Below are 23,189 nucleotides of genomic sequence, written 5' to 3'. Positions count from 1 at the left end.
TAACTTCGGACAGAGATTAAAAAAAAAAACACGTGTTCGAAATCACCCAAATCCATGGGGTGATTTGGGACACTTAATTTAACTACCTCAGATAAATATATCTACACATACACTTTCTGGTTCTGGGATATTTTATTCATTACACATATGGCCTACCACTTCCATAACAATCAATTTAATCTAACAATATATACGAAAGTTACAATCAAAATAACAACAAAATCGTCCAAATCACCCTGTTTGATGGTATGTTGTAATGCCATAGGTTATGTAACAAGACAGTTTTTCAACTTATAACATCATGATTTGCAAAAAACCTTCCTATCAACTTCTGTTTATCCTTTTGCAGATCTGCATAACAGATCTGGTCATCCAATAAAATGCTTTATTAGTGACCTTGTCTGGTGAAATTTTCTTCAGTAATCATAATATTACTAAGGCAAACTCTATATATCAAGGCTTTTTAAAGTGCTATGTGAGGAAACTGGTGGTGAACACAGTCAAATGCTCTTTTTTAGTTATTTTCGATGACTTTCAGTGGGTAAAGTACAAAAAATACTGTATGAACTGAGGAATGAGGTATCCTGTTTCTTAAAGGTGGAAAGTCACTCTCTAGCAGACTGTTTCTGCAACAGAGCTTTTCTACTGGAAATAGCTTATGAGAAACTCAGTATTCTTAACTCTTCACTTCGAGGTAATCATGGAACTTTACTATTTGGAATGAAAAAGTGAAGATGTTCATAAAGAAGTTAGAACTGTGGCAATACCAAATGGAAAGTGGCATGCTAGATATATTCACTACTATAGTATCATTGATAGAGGACACAGATAATCTGTTGATATTCTGTTACTTCCAATGGAGATAAAATCCTGTCTTCTGAATCATCTTGCAACACTGAAAGTTCACTTCAAAAGGTATTTCAGTGATGATTTTGATGAATTTAATTGGATTAAAACTCCATTCAAAAGTTCTGCTGGACTATTGAGTCTAAATATAAAAGAACTGGAAAAATGTATTGCTCTCATTTATGATACTTCACTGAAGAGTAAATTAATAAAGTGTCTTTGTTGGAGTTTTGCAGACATATTAGCAATTTTTTTGCTAACACTGAGGAAATGTTCACTGAAGATACTTATTCCTTCTGCAACAATGTACTTGCGTGAGACTGGATTTGCAGCTTTGGCACCTACGAAGTTGAACCACCATTCGAAGCTAAATGTAAGCAAAGACTTCGAGTGCCTGTTTCTGCTATCATGCCATATCTTGAGAAACTTACTTTTCAAAATCATCCCATTGAGCTACGTAATTAAAAATTTAATGATCTTGTAATTCATGTTTGTTGAATTGTAAATATTGTTCATTTCATATTTCTGAATGAATGAAAATGTGTGTTGTTGTGGTCTTCAGTCCTGAGATTGGTTTGATGCAGCTCTCCATGCTACTCTATCCTGTGCAAGCTACTTCATCTCCCAGTACCTACTGCAACCTACATCCTTCTGAATCTGCTTAGTGTATTCATCTCTTGGTCTCCCTCTACAATTTTTACCCTCCACACTGCACTCCAATACTAAATTAGTGATCCCTTGATGCCTCAGAACATGTCCTACCAACTGATCCCTTCTTCCTGTCAAGTTGTGCCACAAACTTCTCTTCTCCCCAATCATATTCAATACTTCCTCATTAGTTATGTGATCTACCCATCTAATCTTCAGCATTCTTCTCTAGCACCACATTTCGAAAGCTTCTATTCTCTTCTTGTCTAAACTATTTATCGTCCATGTTTCACTTCCATACATGGCTACATTCCATACAAATACTTTCAGAAATGACTTCCTTCAGAAACCCTTTCCTTCCCATTGCCAGTCTACATTTTATATCCTCTCTACTTCGACCATCCTCAGTTATTTTGCTCCCCAAATAGCAAAACTCCTTTACTACTTTAAGTGTCTCATTTCCTAATCTAATTCCCTCAGCAGCACCTGACTTAATTCGACTACATTCCATTATCCTCGTTTTGCTTTTGTTGATGTTCATCTTATATCCTCCTTTCAAGACACTATCTATTCCGTTCAACTGATCTTCCAAGTCCTTTGTTGTCTCTGACAGTAAATGTGATAATGGTATTTTTAGTTATAATAATTCATGTAGTTTTGGTTTCTGTTGTGTAAATTCCTCCTAAAGCGATTTTGTAAAACAGAGAACAAGGCAAAGAAAATCTTAAGAAATGAATTTTTATTAATTAACTAGACTGGGGGTTAGGAGAGGAGCCTGACACTGTTTCTCCTCGTGAAGGAGAGCCTGGAGGAAGAAAGTTTGAGAACCATTGATTCTTAAGCGTGCTTCTATAATGTTGAAGTTACCATATATTCTATTGGTGGAATAACGGGTGACAGTGACTGTGTCAGGCACTGAGAAGTGTTCAAGTTACTGTAAAAGGTGACAGATGCAAGAAATTACTGACTGTGTGTGAGTCCAAGTTTTGCACATATTATTCAAATACAAACTGTATTCTTCAAGTTTCTCTGATATTTTTTTGGTTGTGGCAAATTTATAATTTTTTTATGTGTGAGATATTTTACATGCCATAAGAGAATCACTCCCACCAATGTGACTGACAGAAGATATTGAGATCAGTTGAAATTTTTGTTTAAGGTTTATTTGACTGCTCTTGTAATGGTTATGTTGCCATACACACTATGGGAAATTCTGACTGTACAGCGCTTGCAAATCATAGGTGGAATAATGACTGCCAATGAATGTGTCAGGCCTTGGATGTGTTCAAATAACTGTAATAATTATGGTGACAGATGTGAGAAACAAATGTCTGGGTTTGAGCACCAGTCTTGCATGTATTGACCACTGTTACATCATACTGATTAAATTTTACCAACATTTCAGTACTTGTGTATGCTTCACCTAGTAGCTTAAATGTGAATAGAAGATGCAATACAATGTGTACAGTCAAGCTGCCACAACGGCTGGATGTGCCAACCTGCTACATGGCATGTAAGTCACAGGCACTAATTTATGTCCACACAGTTACATGCTCATGTGATGCCTCACACTGTACATTTCCACAGATGGGTACTTAGCTGTGCTCTTCACAGGGAGACCCAGTTATGTCCAGATCTCTGAGATACAAATAACTGCTTCAAGTGTTTGCTATGAGTCTCTGCTGTGGAGCACACCAGCCACTGCCAATCCTGCTGCACACCATGGTGTCACCTCACACTTGCACCCACTCTCGAGTGCACCTAATGACAGAGGTAGCTTGCGTCTGCCTGTGAGCTGCTAGCAACATAAGACTGTGTCACTATTAGTAAACTGCTTCTGATTCCTTGCTCCATAGGACTGAATCATCTCAGCGCTTGCTGCTGATTGGGTGACTGTCTAAGAGTTCAGTGCCTCATGAGACTGTATAGTTATTCTTTCCTGCTTGTCACGACATTGCTATTCTCAAGTTGTGTAGACATTACTCTCAGAAATTGTATTTAGTTTGGTTCCTGTAAAAAACAGATTTTATTTCATAGTGTGTTTCACTACATCCACCCACACCACTCAGTTAAGAACACATCAATTGTAAATTTATAAATTTCTTGGATTTCTGTGATATATTCCATACCATAACACATTCACATTCACCAATGTTTCTGTCTTGTTGTATGTGATTGACAGGGGACATTAGATGAATTGAAATTTTTATTTATGGTTTATAAGATTGCTTCTGTAATGGGGATGTTGCCATATACCTAATAGGAGACATTTTGCTTACAGTGCTTGCAATTCATAGGTGCAATAATGTGTGACAATGGTTGTCAGGACTTGAGTCATGCCCAGTTAAACATAATAATTAAGGTGGGACATGTGAAAAGCCAGAATTTGTGTTTGAGTTGTGGTCTTGTGTATATTGTCAAATTTTCCAGCATAATGTTTAAATTTGTATGATAAATCAGTGGTTTCTTTGATTTCTGATAAATAGTCCATGTCCTAAGAGATTAACTTTACCAGTGTTTTTGTCTTGAAAATATTGGATTCACTGATGACACTACGATCAACTGACAATTTTTTTATCTTATATAGATTACCGAAGCCAAAGAGTGTGTGGTGTGTGTGTGTGTGTGTGTGTGTGTGTGTGTGTGTGTGTGTGTGTGAGTGAGAGAGAGAGAGAGAGAGAGAGAGAGAGAGAGAGAGAGAGAGAGAGAAAGAGATAGAGAGAGAGAGAGAGAGAGAGAGAAGTTTGGAAAGGAGGTAGCTTGTATTGTGAATTAACACATAGAAACCTTTTATATACCTACCTACAGGGAGGGGGTGGGGGGTGGGGAGTGTAGTACATGATACATAAATACTCACATTTCCTTTATTTGGTACTTGAGAATGAGAGCTCTTAATGAGTTGCAACAACTTTATACATACATTCAAAACTTTACAGAATGTTATCTCATTGAGAGAAATTTATTTCTTCTTTGCCACCAGTTCTGTTTCTCAGACAGTATCCACACATATAGCTGAATGTACCTAGAAAAATATATTATTGTAAACCCATAGTTCTGTAAATACAATGTCATAATCATTGAGCTGCCTAAAAATGTAACTGCGGGCTGAAATTTGCTAGAGATAATAAGGGAAATATCCATGCAAATACATGTGAAATATGTTAAATATATGTGAAATAACTTTTATATGTGCATACATAGGCAAAACATTAGGCTGAAAGCTCATCCTAGAACCATGGGACAATTTCAACCAAATTTAGTTCACATATTGGTTAGAAACAAGAAATAAATACTGTGGGGGAGGGGGGTAATAACCACCAGTCTGCTCTGTGGCAGGGTGGGGTGTGATGAGATGGAGAGAAGAGGGAGGTGGACAAGATGGATAGACAGTGAGAGGGAAGGAGAATATGGACACAGATAATGGGGAGGAGCAGATGGACAGTGGAAGTGAAGAGAAGAAGATGGACAGTGGAAGTGAAGAGAAGAAGATGGACAGAGAGAGAGAGAGAGAGAGAGAGAGAGAGAGAGAGAGAGGGGGGGGGGGGGGGGGGGGAGAGAAGGGTGAGAGGGAGATCAACAGAGAGATAGGTGTGAAGGAAATGGGTGAAGTGAATGGATGGATGGAGGACATGGACAACTAGAAGATTGGAATAAGTTCATACCTGGGCATTTTTTTAATAAATAATTGTTTAACTGTGGCTAACACTGTCAGGCACAGTTAGTGGTTTATAAGACCACTTTTGTAATGATGATACTGCCATATACCCTTTGGGAGAATGTCACCTTAGTGTGCTTTCAATCCACACATGGAATAATGAGTGACAAAAAATGTTTTAGGCCTTGAGTTGTTCTCAGAGAACTGTAATAATTAACACAACATATGTTAGAGACAAGTTTCCAGGTTTTGGCCCTTGTCTTGCACATATTATATTATGATATGTCAATCATTGTGATGTATATACAGGGTGCCCTCTGCATATTTGGGCCACCACACTTATGTGTATATGTTGAGAGCCAGGTACTGCACCTGCCTCACCTAGGAGGTTGTCTACAAATAGAATGTGCAAGGTACTGTGTACAGTCAAGCTGCCACAGTGTCCAGCAACACAATCATTGCCACTGAGTGGTGTGCATGTTGCAGCACACAGCACTATCATCACTGGCACTAATTTATTTCTGCACAGTCACCTGCTAAGGTGATACCACACGCTCTTTCCTTCCACAGGTGTGTAGTTAGGTTGATGGTCCATCCAGGGAAGTCAGTTATGCTGCTTCAAGTATCCACTACTAGTCTTGGCTACGGACTACGCCTGCTGCTGCTATTACTGCACGGCTCGAGGTGTCCTTTCACTCTCACACCCTCTCCGAAAGGCGCAGCATTGCAGTGTTGGCTTGTGACTGCATACAGGTGCCTAGCATTCTAGGTCAATGGGATTAGCAGTGGACTGCCTTTGAGCTCCCAGTTCGCAGGACCACGTCATCTCAGTAATTGCTGCTCATCGAGTGTCTGTCTACAAGGTCGTGAGTTTGTGGGACAGTGTCATTGTTATTCTTTGATAAGCAAGACGTATTGTTCGAAGAAATTCACTTACACCAATGATTTTGTCTTTAGAATTTGTAAATGACAGAAGCTTTTAAGAAGAATTAAAATTTGTGTTTAGGGTTTACAAGACTGCTATTGTAACGGAGATATTGACATATACCTTATTGTTCTGCTTGCAGCAATTTATAGGTGGAATAATGAGTTGCAATGAACATTGTGGACCATGAGTTGCTTTGATATAAACATGATAATCAAGGGGATAGATGTGACAATCGATTCTTGTACATGATGTCCCCTACCACAACATACTCTTTAAATTGCTCTGACATTTTAATGGATGTGGCTAATATGTAAATTTCTTGTATGTGTGATATATATACTCCATGTCCTAAGATATTCACTTTCATAAGTGTTTTTATGTTATGAATATGTGATTCACAGAAGGCATTAAATGCAATTGAAAAAATTATCTGTGGTTTGCAAGATCACTTCTGTAATGGTGATGCTGTCACAAACCCCATGGATGAATGTCACCTTACATTGCTTAATATAACAATGAATATAATCAATTTTTGACAATATTACGTAACTGGATGGATAAAAAAAATCCACTGCTTTTTTATCTATCCAATTACCATCATGAATAGAAGAGATTCTATTTGCTATGCAATTACCTTACATTACTTGCATTTCATGGGTGGAATAATGAGTGACAATCAATGTGTCAGCCATGATTTGTGCTGAAATGATAATAACTAAGGCAACATATGCGAGAAACCAGTGTCTAGGTGTGAGTATGTATTTTCATCTGTCACACCATATTCCTCCAATTTCTCTAATATTTTATCAGTTGTCGCAAAGTTATAATTTGTTGTTGATGTATGAGACATATTCCATGCCCTAAGAGATTCACTTTCTCCTATGTTTTTACCTTGAGACTATGTGACTGAAAGAAGGCAAACTGAATTCTTTCATTAACATTTAGAAGAGCATTGCGTTAATTATGATATTTTCATATACTATATAGGAGAATGTCAGATTACGATGAATTCATAGGTGGAACAATGAGTCTAAATGAATGTGTTATAGCTTCAGTTGTGCTGATATCAATATAATAATTATGGTGACAGGTATGTGAAATGAAGGCCCGTGTTTGAGTCTCAATCTTGTACATATTGCCCACTGTCACAACATATTCTGCAAATTCCTCTTATATTTCAGTGGTTGTCACAAACTTATAAATTTCTTTGTTGTGTGAGACACAGTCCATTTGCTGAGAGGTTCACTTTTACCAGTGTTTTCATCTTGAGAAGATCCGAGTAACAATAGACATTAAGAGGAATTGAAATTTTTGTATGGTTTATGAATGCAGCAGTAATGGTGATATTGCCATATACTCTATGAGATACCATTTCTCTATTCCATCTCTCCCTCCTCTGTCTCCACGTCCAGCCACTCATCTCCCCTCTCACTGTCCACCTCCTCCTGTCCCTAACTGTGTCTGTCTCCTCCTTACCTTTCTCTGTCTGTCAATCTTCATCTCTCTCCCCCTTGTCTCTCCATGTTATCAACCCATCCTAATAAACACTGACAATATATCTTTCCAAATCTTTTTTTTATATCTGAGCCAAATTTTGTTGAAATTATTTCAGGGGTTTTGAATGGGCTTCTTACCCATGGCTTTTCTTAGGATGAACTTTTGACCTTTGGCTTTGTCCATGTACATACATGACAAACATATTTCACCTGTATCTGTAGCAAATTTCACCCTGCAGTTTCATTTCCACACATGTTTATTATGTGTCTCTTCAACTATGTGTTGTATAATGGTATACTTTTTCTGATGATGTAAATAAAATAGAAAGAAACTTCCACATGGGAAAAATATATTAAAAACAAAGATTCCAAGACTTACCAAGCGGGAAAGCACCGGCAGACAGGCACAATGAACAAAATACACAAACACACACACAGAATTACTAGCTTTCGCAACCAATGGTTGCTTCTTCAGGAAGGAGAGGGAAAGACGAAAGGATGTGGGTTTTAAGGGAGAGGGTAAGGAGTCATTCCAATCCCGGGAGCGGAAAGACTTCCCTTAGGGGGGAAAAAAGGACAAGTGTATACTCGCACACACATACACACACACAAACACATATCCATCCGCACATACACAGACACAAGCAGACATATTTAAAGGCAAAGATGTCACTATTATCACATTTTCCAACCACCACGCCCTAATAACATAAGTAAAGAGGTCTACCTCTTCCAAATTAATTGGTAGAGGATATTGGGAATTAAACTGTACCGTGCTGTAAATCGAATGGGTGCTCATTGCCAGTTATGGGTCAGCTGGAGGCATTTCTACCATGCCGCAGTAGATTCATATGAAAGTTCGTAAAAGTGACAAAGAGTAAAAGAAAATCGAATATTACTACCTCCTAACTCGTGAAGTGCAAGCGAAAGCCAAGGACGTCGCCAGGATTTTGTCAAGGGGGGGGGGGGGGGGGGGGGGGAATCTTTAAGAAAGCTCATATTTTTCATTTTATGCTGAAAGCAAATATATTTATTTATTACTTTTATGCACATAATTTGCTTTAAGGGACGCCTTCATACAAATAATATTTGGTCTATAAAATTAAGCAAGAAAATGACATATTATAAAAAGTATACAGGGTGTAACGAAAAGGTGCGGCACAAATTGCAGGTCACGTTCCTCACATGTTGCTGACGTGTTTGTTCGTGTCTGTTTCCCATGATTAACGAGTTGGAGAAAATCAGTTGAGACATGGAAACAAAGCCTTTCTAGACCCATGTTCGGAAAACATAATTTCTTCATCTACGTGAGAGGAATGTGTTCTGTATATGAGCTGTAAATTTTTGTTACACCCTGTATATATACAGGACGTTCATTTTAACTGAAGACATTGGCATATTTGCAAAACTACACATTGTATCAAAGAAAGTTGTAATCTCCAATAATTCCACACTCGACTCCCCACTCCGTGTGTGGGTGGCGTGAGGTAACTTTCAAATCTTCAATGGGGAACCCCGCTTTTTATTGCAGATTACGATTCTGCGGCAAAATCTACAGGCATTTTTTTGAAGCAATTTCTTCCTTTCGCCACGGACGGCACTTTAATCGGAGAAATAGAGATGCTGCAGTACACAAGTGTATTTTACTACATGTTACTCAATGGCCCTTGAAAATGCAGTGGCAATTTGGACCGCACCTTCACGATGCGATGGTAGGAGAGGCCCGTATTTCAAAACTTTTGATTGGAATCCCCATTCGCAACGTTGCAGTCTTCCGACATGCCGAAGTGAACGCTACTCTACTATTCTAATTTGAGTAAGTGTTCAAACATAGTACTGCCAACTTCGATACACTTAGTGATTCACTTTTCAAATGGCCGATGAGGTCGACGATGTCTTCGCGGCCTGTTCTTTTTTTCCGATTCCCCCCTCTGGGGAAGGCCGCCCTTAAAGCAAATTAAGAAACATAAAAGTAATGAATAAATACATGTGCCTTCAGCATAAAATGAAAAATATGAGCCTCTTTTAAGGGCCCCTTTAACAAATCTGACCCCCAGAAAGGCAGGGTGGTGGGTAGGGTGGGGGTGGGGGTGGGGGTGGGGGTGGGGGTGGGGGGGGGGTGGGGGGGGGTTGGCAGCAGTGTAACATGCCGCTCTGCAGCCTACAGAAGAGTTAAGAACATAACGAGTAGATAAAAAACAGTAGAGACAGACGATAAAACGACGACTGTTTGAAATTGTAACATGGCGAAAATTTGGGGAGTGAAAATATAAAAACGAAGGGTTGGTGATGCTGATTAAAACACATAGGAATTAGACAGGCACAATTAAAAAAACAACACTGCGACAGTCTGGTTTCTGTTCGAAAGATTTAAGAAACACACCTAACGACAGTATGGTATCTGCTCACAACACTTAAAGAAAAGGGGACACAGAACACTGAGCACTCGCGTAAATTGCACTATAGAGTAGACACGAAGGCAGTTGAGGGGGGAAATGGGGTGGAGGAGAGTAAAAGCAAAAGGAGGGTATCCAAACGGGAGGGGGGAAGGTCACTTATCTTTTAAATATCTCCACAGAAAGAAAACAGGCGACGTCAAATCCGTTGACCTGGCAGTTAATAGGGCCACGTCTGCCGATCCACCGACAGGTGTAAACACGGTCCAATACCTACCGTACTTGAGTGGCGTAATGAGCTAGGCAACCGTCATCCTGAAACCACACAAGTTGTCGAATGTACAGGTTCAAATGGCTCTGAGCACTATGGGACTTAACAGCTGAGGTCGTCAGTCCCCTAGAACTTAGAACTAATGAAACCACACTAAACTAAGGACATCACACACACCCATGCCCGAGGCAGGATTCGAACCTGCGACCGTAGCGGTCGCACGGTTCCAGACTGTAGCGCCTAGAACCTCATGGCCACCCCAGCCGACAAGAAAACGAATGTCCAGCGTAACATCCTGCAGTAATACCGATAGCTCCTGTTCCAAAAACGTTAGATATTTGTGTCCATTAACCGTGCCATCGATAAAATACTGACCAATGAGTTTGTTCCCAATGATGCCATACCGACCAAGGTCGTAGATGTTCAACTTGCTGTAACCAGTGGGGATTCTCTAGACTCCAGTAATTCTTGTCATACCGCCTAAAACTACCGTGGTTAGTAAATGTAGACCCAAAGAACGTAGAGGTAATTTGCATTTGTTGACATGCCCATTCACAAAACATTACCACGTTATGGACATCGGCGCCATGAAGTTCTTGATGCAGTATAGGTGGCACGGATGATATTTATGACGACGCAGTACCTGCTAACAAAAAAATGATTCAAATGGCTCTGAGCACTATGGGACTCAACTGCTGTGGTCATAAGTCCCCTAGAACGTAGAACTACTTAAACCTAACTAACCTAAGGACATCACACACATCCATGCCCGAGGCAGGATTCGAACACCTGCTAACATACTGGAATCGCGGTGTAATTGGTGAGCGCTTATCCGTGGATTGCACCAAACGAGTTGTCGCCGTGGTTAGCACACTGGATCTCGCATTCGGACGATGGTTCGAACCCCCGTCCGGCCATCCAGATTTAGATTTTCCGTGATTTCCCTAAATCGCCCCCAGGCAAGTGCATTCACAACCTTGTACCAGAACGAACGAGAGCTAGCTTTCTCTGGAAAACGCTCGGCACACTAGACAATAGCAGCCTCAACATTCCTCCTACGTTCTCCACAACTTAGGATAATTTCAGTTTTTTCCTTCTGTGGTTGCAACATTCGTCTAGTTGCACGTCTATTCGCTAAATGATAGCTAGATGTGAAGGCAATAAACACTGCACAAGTACCGCAATATTTATAGTCGCTATCTGGTCCACGTCTGCACAATATGTGAGCTCCAGTCGTAGTGCATACGCTGTCGTTGGCAACGCGGCCGCGGTGCCGAATCGAGGAGTCCCCTGTTGTATACGATGGAGGAATACAACACTGCAAATATGATTTCCAGTTAGAAGCTATGAAATACTGGCCTGTTTTACCCTTGTAGCAAGGAGGTGGTGTACCACGTGCCATTGGATATTCAAGGGCCATTGAGTAGCATGTCGTAATTTACGATTGTGTACCCATTTCTATCTCTCCGATTACAGAGCAGTCTGTGGCGAAACGAAGAAAATGTTTCAGACAAAACGTATGTCGATTTTGTCGTAGAACTGTAATCTGCAGTATAAAACGGGGGTTCTCATTGTAGATTTCAAACTTGCCCCACGCCACCCACGCATGGGTCGGGTGGCGGGTCGAGTGTTGTACCGTTGGATACCCCTTCCGAGACAAACATTGGAATTTAACTTGTTTTGATTCGATGTGTAGGTTTCGACGTATTTCAATGCCTTCAGTTAAATTAAATATTTCTTTATTTGGCAATATGACAACTTGCGAAACGAATTAAAATACATTAATGTATTACCTCTTTGCTAACAAAATTCAGTTCGACATTCTAATATAAGTTTCACAATCGCTGAGCAGAAGCAGCTAAACATTGAGCTGAAAGACTTATAAAGTGAAACAGGTTCAAAGTTCTTTTGACAGTGGCTATTTTTCTCCTGCTACGGCCGGCCGATTGGCCGAGCGGTTATAGGCGCTACAGTCTGGAGCCGCGCGACCGCTACGGTCGCAGGTTCGAATCCTGCCTCGGGCATGGGTGTGTGTGATGTCCTTAGGTTAGTTAGGTTTAAGCAGTTCTAAGTTCTAGCGGACTGATGACCTCAGAAGTCAAGTCCCATAGTGGTCAGAGCCATTTGAACCATCTTATGCTACAATCTCGTATTTAAATTTACGACTTATGTGAAACCAAGTCAGAATTTCTTCAGCACATCAAAGCAACCCATATTCCTCAATTCAAATTTTATTAAAGTATCTTTCATTTTATTAGAATCAGTTTTCAAGTGATCAAAATGTTTTAAATTATTATTTCAACGGCCAGCTTGATACAAAATAGAACACATAAATACTGTGAGCCACAGTTTTGGGATCTTAACACTGATTCACGCAGTACTTCCAACTAGACTTCAATTTATATGGTCTCATAATTGGGTTTGTGTTTACCCATGAGACTATGGTTATACAGTGTTTGATGCCAATAAACTCCTCTGAGATTTGCAAAAATGTTGAAATGTGTGTGAATTCCTAAGGGACCAAACTGCTGAGGTCATCTGTGCCTGGTCTTACACACTATTTCGACTAACTTACGCAAAGATCAACACAAACCCCCATGCCCGAGGGAGGGTTCGAACCTCCGGCGGGAGGAGGATTTGCAACATACATTGTCGTCTGTATGACGTTTATCTATAAGTACGTTAGAGTTGTGACGGCTGGAGTCACTGTTGCAAGGGTATTACGAATAACACATTTCACAGTACAATATCGTTCTTGTAGTTAAACTTGAAGACATGGCATATCGCAGTCCGACAAATGAACCAACTTTATTCACAGATACGTAGTATAAAATGACTATCGCTAGTTGCCTTCCAATGTAAATGTGGCTTTTAGTGCCGGGAGTCTCCGAAGAGATGTTCGGCTCACCTTCGCTGCAGCTATTTTCGTTTAAGCAGAGGGGCTGCTTCTATCAGGGAATGGTAATCTGTCAGGAATAAAGGGAACTCGAAAGGAATTGGCCGTAACCTATGGTAAGGGAGCCGGCCGCTGTGGCCGAGCGGTTCTAGGCGCTTCAGTCCGGAACCACGCTGCTCCTACGGTCGTAGTTTCGAATCCTGCCTCGGGAATGGATGTGTGTGATGTCCTCAAGTTAGTTAGGTTTAAGTAGTTCTAAGTCTAGGGGACTGATGACCTCAGATGTTAACTCCCATAGTGCTCAGAGCCATTTGAACCATTTCTGAACCTTATATACCCGCACCGGAGTCATTCTAAGTTGCAAAACACCGCAAAATCCCCTCAAACGGAAACTTTTTGATCATCCTTATATCTTTCAATTTCACTACACGGCAAATACGTGGTATGTAATGACAGGCAGGACTCGGACTCCTGCCGCCCCCCCCCCCCCCCTCCCCCATACGGCTACTTTCTTGCGCAAGCAGGTGGGGATAGATTGAGCAAGCGATTTAAATAATAATAATAAAAAGATTTTAGAGCTTCAAGAAAGCGTACCAGAAGGTAAAATCACCACATCTAATGTTTACGGTGACCAGTCAGATAATGAGTGGAGCATTTACCATCTTACAAGAGAACGAAAGAAAAATATGTGGCTAAATACAAAAACAGCATTATGGTTTAACGGTTGTATGTATATCTGTTGCACTAGGGTGTTACTACCTACTTTGTAAGAAACAGTGTCCGAAGAAGTAATAAATGCCATAATAAAAATTATGTCAAAGACACACGAGCCCGGGAGTAAACGGTATTCCCAACAATTTCATAAAACTTTCTGCTCACTCGTCAGGAAAGAGTTCACGGAAGCAACGAGACACGTATATTCGTATTATCTTTGAATGGTGGGAAGTATTTTATTCTACGTTTCATAGAGTACAAGCATGCATGTGCCTGGTGTAGAGGATGATTGAAATGGGCACTGATAATCACATCGGTTCGTGTCGAATTCCTGTAGATTTGAAATGCATGTCTAGCGTTTTTTTTTACAAAATGGTCAAATCTGAAAAGATCATCTTTCCGTCCAATTCTTGTTCCGTTGTGAGTTTGACACTCACATACTACATTATCGAAGTGTATTTGTGGTAATATTTACCGCAAGTCATTCCTTATCCTTTCCTCTCGAAAATGCAGTGAGGGACCTACAGCTGCCCTGGCTTCGTGAAACGTGTGATGGCGGCAGTGGAGTCAACCGCAATAATTCCAAGTGAGTTTGTCGTTGTGTGTGACACATTAACTGCGGGAGGATATGGTGAAAGGCAACAGACGTGCAGCTCTCACCAACCTCAGGCCTGCACTGCCTGTTCCGAGCACGACGGGGTATAGTGGGCGGCCGACGCGCACAAGCGCTCGCTCTGGCGCCAGAGTCCGTCTAGCTGCGAGTTTATTATTTTATTTTTTATTTTTGATTCCCTGCTCTGAGAGGGACAAAAGGGCAACCTGCTTGAGAGCTTTTTTATGCTCTATTCAGCCATGTGCATTTATAGATTTTATAATAATGTCATTTACATATACATTTTATTTTATTTGAAATTTAAACAATATTAGTAATTTTTTTTCTTGTTATCCGTGAACTTATATGTAGTTTTTACACATGCCACTGCTGTATGAAGTTATATCTACATCTACGTCTACGTGATTACTCTGCAATTCGCAATGAAGTGACAGGCAGAGGGTTCTTCAACCACTTCACGCCATTTCTCTACCGTCCAACTCCGGAACAGCATGCGCGAAAAATGAACACTTAAATCTTTCTGTACGAGCTCTGATTTCTGTTATTTCATTGTGATAATTATTCCTTCCTGTGTAGGTGGGTGCCAGCAAAATATTTTCACACACTGAAGACAAAGTTGGTGACTGAAACTTCATGAGAAGATCCTGCCCCAAAGAAAAACGCCTTTCTTTTAATGGTTGCCATGCCGATTCACGTTTCATATCTGTGGAGCAGTTCCCCTATTTCGCCTTAGCGTAAAACGAGCTGCCCTTCTTTTAACTTTTTCGATGCCGTCCGTCGATCCTATCTGATGTGGATCCCACACCGCACAGCAGTACTCCAGGAGAGGGCGAACAAGCGTAGCGTAGACTGTCTCTTTGGTAGACCTGTAGCATTTTCTCAGTGTTCTACTGATAAATTATAGTCTTTGGTTTGCTTTCTCCACAACATTATCTATGTGATCGTAATCCGAAAGTATTTAGTTGAATTTACAACCTTTAGATTTTTGTTGTTTATTGTGTAACAGAAATTTAGCGGATTCCTTTTGGTACTCATGTGGATGACTTCTTACTTTTAATAACTTCGAGACAATTGCCACTTTTCCTAATATACATATATGTTCTCTAAATCGTTTCGCAATTTGTTTTGATCATCTGATAACTTTGTAAGAGGGTGGTGGTGGTGGTGGTTAGTGTTTAACGTCCCGTCGACAACGAGGTCATTAGAGACGGAGCGCAAGCTCGGGTTAGGGAAGGATTGGGAAGGAAATCGGCCGTGACCTTTCAAAGGAACCATCCCGGCATTTGCCTGAAACGATTTTGGGAAATCACGAAAAACCTAAATTAGGATGGCCGGAGACGGGATTGAACCGTCTTTGTAAGAGGGTAAACGGTAGCATCATCTGAAAACAATCTAAGAGTGCTACTCAGATAGTCTCCTAATCGTTTATGTAGATCAGGGACAACAGAGGGCCCATGACACTTCCTTGGCGAATGACAGATGTTACTTCTGTTTTACTCGATGACTTTCTGTCAATTACTACGAATTATGACATTTCTGACAGGAAATCACGAATCCAGTGGCACAACTAATACGATAGTCCATAGCCACGCAATTTGATTAGAAGTCGCTTGTGAGGAACGGTGTCAAAAGTCTTCTGGAAATCTAAAAGTATGTAATTAGTTTGACATCCCTTGTCGATAGTAATAATTAATTCGTGAGAATAAAGAGCTAGTTGTGTTCCGCAAGAATGATATTTTCTGAATCCGTAGGGCTGTTTGCCAGTAAATCGTTTTCTTCGAGATAAGTCATAATGTTCGAACACAGTATATTTTCCAAAATCCTACTGCAAATCGACGTTGATGATATGAGTCTGTAAATCAGCGGATTACTCTTATTTCCTTTCTTGGGTATTGGTGTTTCTTGTGCGACTTTCAATGAGCGATTGTTTGTATGTGATGGCTAAATATGGAGCTATTTTATCAGCATGCTCCGGAATTTCGTTTCTTCTTTGCTGTGTATGGTCTCTTGTTGTCCTTCCTGTTGATTCGTAAATCTTGTTTTTTAATCTTATTTCATATGGATAAGGTGGTCTATCTTCGTTTTGTGTTAAAGGGCAGCATCGTTATGGCATTACGATCATTCCAGCGGTTTTGATTTTACAGCATCTGGCTCGTCCTTTGCTAATGCCCCTTATATTTAATATATTCTACATTTAATTTTCAAGCACATACCTTACGTTGCAATCTAAACAATAAAAACGGGGAACCCTAGCCTAAGGTATGACCATTTAGTACCGTTTTAGAATGTACAGCATCTTTTCCTTTAGAATCCATGACTTCTGTGTGGAATACTAAAATGGCACTCCTTGCATATCTAGTCTAGGCTATGTGTCTTGACCTTTGCAGATCAGTTTACATCTGTTGGCACTCGCCTAGAGACTGGATTGCGGCATCTCATAGGAGGCAGGGAGCAATGTCATGCATTTTACTTTGTGCAGGTCGCGGCTGATGGAGTGTCGGGCTGCAGAACTGGACAGACGGCCACCTATAATTACTTTGCGCATACTCGGCAGTCATGTCCGTAAAAACGTAAACTCCGTCCACAGGCCTTGGTGGATCCAGCGGTACCGACCGGCCGTCGTGTCATCCTCAGCCACAAGCGTCACCAGATGGGGATACGGAGGGGCATGTGGTCAGCACACCGCTCTCCCGGCGTTATGTCAGTTTCCGAGACCGGAGCCGCTACCTCCAAATCAAGTAGCTCCTCAGTTTGCCTCACAAGGGCTGAGTGCACCCCACTTGCCACAGCGCTCGGCAGACAGGATGGTCACCCATCCAAGAACTAGCCCAGCACGATAGCGCTTAACCTCGGCGGTCTCGCGGGAATCGGCGTTACCACTGGGGCAAGGTCGTAGCCGTAAGATAAAAAGAAGAAAAAAAAATCTCACCAGATTTTCACGGACAGGAGCATACCCCAAAAACGCTTTACAGACGAAATTTTTCCACTACTATTCGTTCGCTTACCTTTTCCACTTGCAAACAGAGTGAGGGAAAAATGACTGTCTATGTGCTTCCATACTAGCCCTAATTTCTGTACCGTACATGTACTTTGGTAGCAGTAGAATCATTCTGCAGACAACTGTAAATGCCTGTTCTCTGAATTTTGTCAACAATGTTTCACGAAAAGACCGTTGTTTTTCTTCGAGGTATCTCCATTTCAGTGCACAAAACATTTTCTTAATACTCACATACTGATGGAACCTACGGGTAATTGATGCTTCACACCTGTGTGTAGTCCTTACTGCTCTAACGATACAGAAAACGTAACAGTGTGCGTCGCAGTGCCCACTGTGCTGCTGGCATTAAACCGCCACAGAATACCTACGAGCACCGACCCGGACAGACCCAAACTAGAATTATTTATCTCCTGCATGACACGTTTCGGTAAATTCATACCGATTTTCAAGTGCGTTTTGTGGTGTATTACAAATAAAATAAAACAGACGTACGTTGATTGTCACGATGGGCCCATGTGCTTACCGATCCCTGACTGTTGATCACAACTATCGAAAACTCTACAAATAGATCAGGTTATGAGATATCCGAAAAAAATATACCGTAATTTAAAATTTTACTAACATTTTCTTGTCGGCTGGGATGGCCGAGAGGTTCTAGGCGCTACAGTCTGGAACCGCGCGACCGCTACGGTCGCAGGTTCGAATCCTGCCTCGGGCATGGATGTGTGTGTGATGTCCTTAGGTTAGTTAGGTTTAAGTAGTTCTAGGGGACTGATGACCTTAGAAGTTAAGTCCCATAGTGCTCAGAGCCACTTGAACCATTTTTGAACATTTTCTTGTCTGTCTGTCTGAACACGATAATATCCAAAACAACTGGACGAATTTTCATGATGTTTTCGCAGATAACTTGAGTATAGCTTTGAGAACCCTATAGGCTTTATTAATCAAAATGGATAAAAACGGAAATGGAGTCCCATGCTTCTTGACAGAGCATAGGGGAACGATGCGGGAGAACCGCACGGCCGTACTGGGCAAAGTTCTAATGGAGGTGGTTTGCCGTTGCCTTCGTCCGATCGTAATGGGGATGAATGACGATGAAGACGACGCAACAACACCCAGTTATCTCGGGGCAGGTGAAAATCCTGACGCAGCCGGAAATCGAACCCGGGACCTCGTGCTCGGGAAGCGAGAACGCTACGGCGAGACCACGAACTACGCACATTAATCAAAATAGGATAACGAAAAAAAATGCATACATATTATAAAACTGCATGTACTATGTATATATGTATGGATGTATGTATGTTCCACATCTCTTCCGAAACCTCAGGACCGATTTCAACCAAACTTGGTACACGTATCACTTACTGGCTGGAAAGAAGGTCCACCCACCTATCAGAGGGGTAGGGTAGGGGTGAAAAAGTTTAGACCACGGCGCAAGAACACCCAGATTTTATTCATTCAATATTTGAGAATGAGGGCACTTAGTGATTCGCAACAAACTTTACACATAATTTCAAAGCTTTACCAAACTTTTTCTCGGTAACAACCTCTTCAAAATGAGGAAAGAGAAAAAAATTACTGCTTACTACATTTTCGCTGTTCATCCAGTAAAATTGTCGCATCAGTCTTGATGTCATGATTTTTAAATGTGTTATTTCTTTGGTACCAACTCCATTCACATCACATTTGGCAGACAGTAGCCACATACTTCATTGTACGATACAGCGAGAGGGGGACAGAGAAACTGGTGGAGGTAGACAGGGAAAGGGGAAGAGGAGATGGATGTAGAAAGAGAAGATGGGCATAGAGAGAGACGATATGGACAAAGAGAGAAAGGAGTAGCAGATGGACAGGGACAGGCTGGAGGAAATGGACAGAGAGAGGCTGGAAGAGATGGACAGAGAAGGGGGAGAAGGAGATGGGGAGAGAGGGAGGCAGAGGAGATGGACACACACACACACACAGAGAGAGAGAGAGAGAGAGAGAGAGAGAGAGAGAGAGAGAGAGAGAGGAGGAGATGGTCTGCTAGAAATGAAATAAAAACATAACCGGGCAACTGCGGGCACACTACTAGTGATTTAATGTAGCTGTCACTGTAGTACATATACACACCTACTATTACTGCATAAATAGGTGTTTCTGGCTGGAGAGCAATCGTGTATGCACAAAAAGACAGGTAAGCTGCTTATAGCAGTGCTGGTAGAGTGCAGCGAATTGCAGAGGATCGGTGAACAGTTCAAGGACTGGGGGTTTCACAAAGTATTTAAAATTACGCTACAGAATGTGCAACGTCAGGACAACTTATTTGTTTAGGGCAATCGCTGTTTTCATTTCTTACCTTTTGTCCGGTTTATTGAGGAAAGCAGTCAGATTCCTTTTATGGGAGAACTTTGCTAGGGACAGTATGACACGATTGTGACTTGCTAATAACAATGCATCATTACTGACGCGCTGACTTTCGGCTTATGTACAGTGGAGCCCAGTGTGGTTGTGAGGCATTCGTTCTTTTACGCACCTGTCGGCGAGAATGCTGCCGGCTGCTTTGCGTGATTCGTAGCCAGCACAATGCAGGCGTCCTAATATTTTTGGTAAGATAATATATGCAGAATCCAGATTGTGCTACTAATAATTAGGCAGTAATTGAGTTCGCAAATGCTCTTTAAAACATTCCATACACGAAGAGCACGTGAGAAAAATGTACAAAGTGCTTGCTATAAACGGATACTCCTTCAGCACCTGGAAGACTGTCTCATGTATTAAAGATTGACAAACAGTGGCTAAATAAATCTAGGCAGCTCAGTTGACACTTTTGGCAGGCGGAAAAGGAAGAAGGAAGATTTAGTTAAATGTCCCGTTGACATCGAGGTCATCAGAGACGGAGCACAAGTTCAGATTGTGTCAAGGGTGGAGAAAAAAATCGGACGTGCCCTATTAAAGGAACCACACCGGCATTTGCCTGGAGCGATTTAGTCGTGACGTCGAAGCGTGTGCCCTATATTACGCACTAATATGTAAAATAAATAAATAAATAAATGTTAATACGTCAGTTAAGAACGCGATTCTACAAGGTTGAATTATGGAAGACCCAAAAGAAAGCGTGTACCGCAGTTATTTTAGCTACAGGAGGTCAAAAACAGAAAACAATGAAAAAGAGAAAATGGGTCCGGCAATGATTGAAAAAACAGCAATTTTTCATATGTTAATTTACTGACTGAAACCACAAACGCGTAGTGCAAAGATTACATAAACAATTTTCGGATGAGTTCTGGATCTCACGACAAATTAATCGTGCTCATACGACATAAAATAGACAAGCAAAGCATCTTAATAAAAGAGGCAATAATAGTCGGCGAGAGATTAGGTGTAATTTTAAGATTTCTGGCGAGAGGCAGGTCATCCCGAAGTTAGGAAATTAGGAAAAACGCTATTGAAACCTATGGATTAGTTGTATCTGGCCTGCAATTATGTATTCAGATAATTAACGTACAACATTTTTATGCGTTTTGTGGTATTTCGCTGTCATTGCATGTACAGTATATGGCGAGGCCTACCATGTTTTGAAATTAATAAAGAAAGTAATCCACTGTCAATCCTTCATTAACCATCCTATGCTAAATACAGCTATCATTGCATAGTTCTTTTGGCACTCTTTTGTGTTACAAGAGCTCTTGAAAAACTGAATCTTAGATGCTATACTGAAAGACGAACTGAAACCCGTGAACACGAACATCGTGTGGCTAGTTAGTGGAGCTCTGTCAGCAGCCGAATAATGTCAAAAGTCAGTTCTGGACCTCGCACGCTCACTACTTACTGACAATACTGAGAATATTTGTGAGGTGTCAGTACTGTTTGTTAGAATTCCTAGTGACGAAAATATACGTCCTCAGACAGTCAACATATTAACGGTTTGTCAATATTACTGAACATGTGAGCCTTAAAGGCTGTACACAGGTACCAACTGATCTACAAATTGGACGTGTGCAGGCATTTTGACATGCCGACCAACGAACATACCTTGTCGGGAGATAGCCACTCGACTGACGACCCCCTCACGCCTCCAGCCAACCAACTGTGCCGCTTGCAGCACGGTCGTGCCAACCTCCCGACCAAAGTTCCTCTTTTGTCACTGCGCGGGATTAAATGCCGTTCTCATTATATACGACAGGGTGCGAGGCGGGCCAAACTTTAAGGTCAGAGTTTCTGGAGAAATTTAAACACTGTACATGTTTGTGGGACACGTCGTGCGAGGAGTATAGAAATACAGATGCAAGAAAGTTTTTTTTTCATTTTTATTATTTAATGGTTTCGGTGTTGCAGTTAGCGAGAATGAGAGATTTCTGATACTTATTGGAAATTAAATGTAAAAACCGAAACACCTACATCCAAGCGCTCTGCTATGAGGGCCGAAGTGTGGGATTTTTTTTTCACTTGTCTGACAGGTGCTATATGTTTCATTTCTTATGTCCCTGTTATTGTGTTCATTAGATGATGTGCGCCACCATCATGTGTAGTCTTCCTTGTTCGAATTTGAAATGAGTTTCTTAAGCTCACAATCATTCTTTACGCTACATATATAAATAAATTAATAACATTTAGACGAACGTATTTTGTTTTATTTATTTTCCTTTAGCAGTATTTATTTCCTCAGTCAACTATAAATCACGTTGTAGGATCCAGCAATCATTTTAGTTAACAACTGTGGGGATACAACTGCACTGACTTTGAGGTCCTCTCAACTTCTGCCAGCTGCTAGAAATCATAAAGTTGCCAATAGCCTCTCCCCGCACCTTACAGCCTCTCGTATGACTGTTTTGTTTTTCGTTAAGAGTGGTTTTGTGTTGTTCAGTAGCTCAGAAATGTGCAGTTCATTCAGTAGTTATGAAAATCGTCGAATCCTAGCTGCGTAACATAACATGACGAACTTCTTTCCTTGCATTGGTCACTTCTTTGCCGACAGCTTTCTCTCGTCTTTTTCCTTTTGAAAACAGCCAGGGCAAATACGCGCTTTTTTTTGTGTAAAGCCGAGCTGTATGCCGTAGGGAGTAAACACGTCTAACTTGAGCTACACAAACGACAACAACACGGCGGCGCCTCAGGCCGGGACGTGTGCAGGCTGACACGAGATCGGTCGGCCGATAATCTGTTGCCCGACAGGGGGCGCACAGCCCGAGGCCCGCCGCGCAGTGCGGCTCCACGGGGCAGAGCAAGCGGCCGCGGGCCGCCGCCGTCGCCGTCGCCGTCGCCGTCGCCGTCGCCGTCGCCGTCGCGGGTAACTATCAGCCACGCCTTCCTCCCGAGCCAAATACACACATCTTATATTTGAGAACACGTGTCACATATTGAAATCTATCGGTCTCTGGAAGACTGATTACATCTAAAATTTTTGTGCGCCATAATAGGCTTCAATTTTTCTATTGGGGAAGCTAATTTCGATTTGTGAGATCGTTTTTAATTTTAAGTAACATTCTAAGTAAACAAGGCACTTTTCTGAGTCATCGTGAGACAAGTGTGCACGTTTTGTTGGCTACAATCTCACCTACCCCATACAACAGTTTTCTTAACTAATTTAGGATAACTGAAGTCACCCCAGCTGCAGTGATACTCAGCCCTCCGTTGGATAATTCCGAGGACAACTGTTTTGTAGGGCGGGCAACCACAGCCAATCTTCGACATTTTTTCAAAGAAAATTCCTCCCTGGCTGTGTAAATGATTTTTATTAAATCTA

General features: G+C 41.3%; 1 long non-coding RNA gene across 1 annotated transcript in view; it reads right to left on the bottom strand.

The window, feature by feature from the left end:
- The window catches only part of LOC126284770 (uncharacterized), a 32,147-nt gene extending 10,559 nt beyond the window's left edge, over window positions 1-21,588 (bottom strand). The window contains exons 1-2 of the long non-coding RNA XR_007551554.1: window positions 21,479-21,588; window positions 4,352-4,516 (exon numbers count right to left, since the gene is read on the bottom strand). This is a non-coding gene — a long non-coding RNA (uncharacterized LOC126284770). The remainder of the gene's footprint in view (window positions 1-4,351; window positions 4,517-21,478) is intronic.
- Window positions 21,589-23,189: the final 1,601 nt, after the last annotated feature.

This window comes from Schistocerca gregaria, chromosome 8, assembly GCF_023897955.1.
Source record: "Schistocerca gregaria isolate iqSchGreg1 chromosome 8, iqSchGreg1.2, whole genome shotgun sequence".
NCBI classification, from domain to species: domain Eukaryota; kingdom Metazoa; phylum Arthropoda; class Insecta; order Orthoptera; family Acrididae; genus Schistocerca; species Schistocerca gregaria.
Note: the sequence above shows the minus strand (reverse complement) of the source record. Positions and strands in the feature narration are given on the sequence as shown.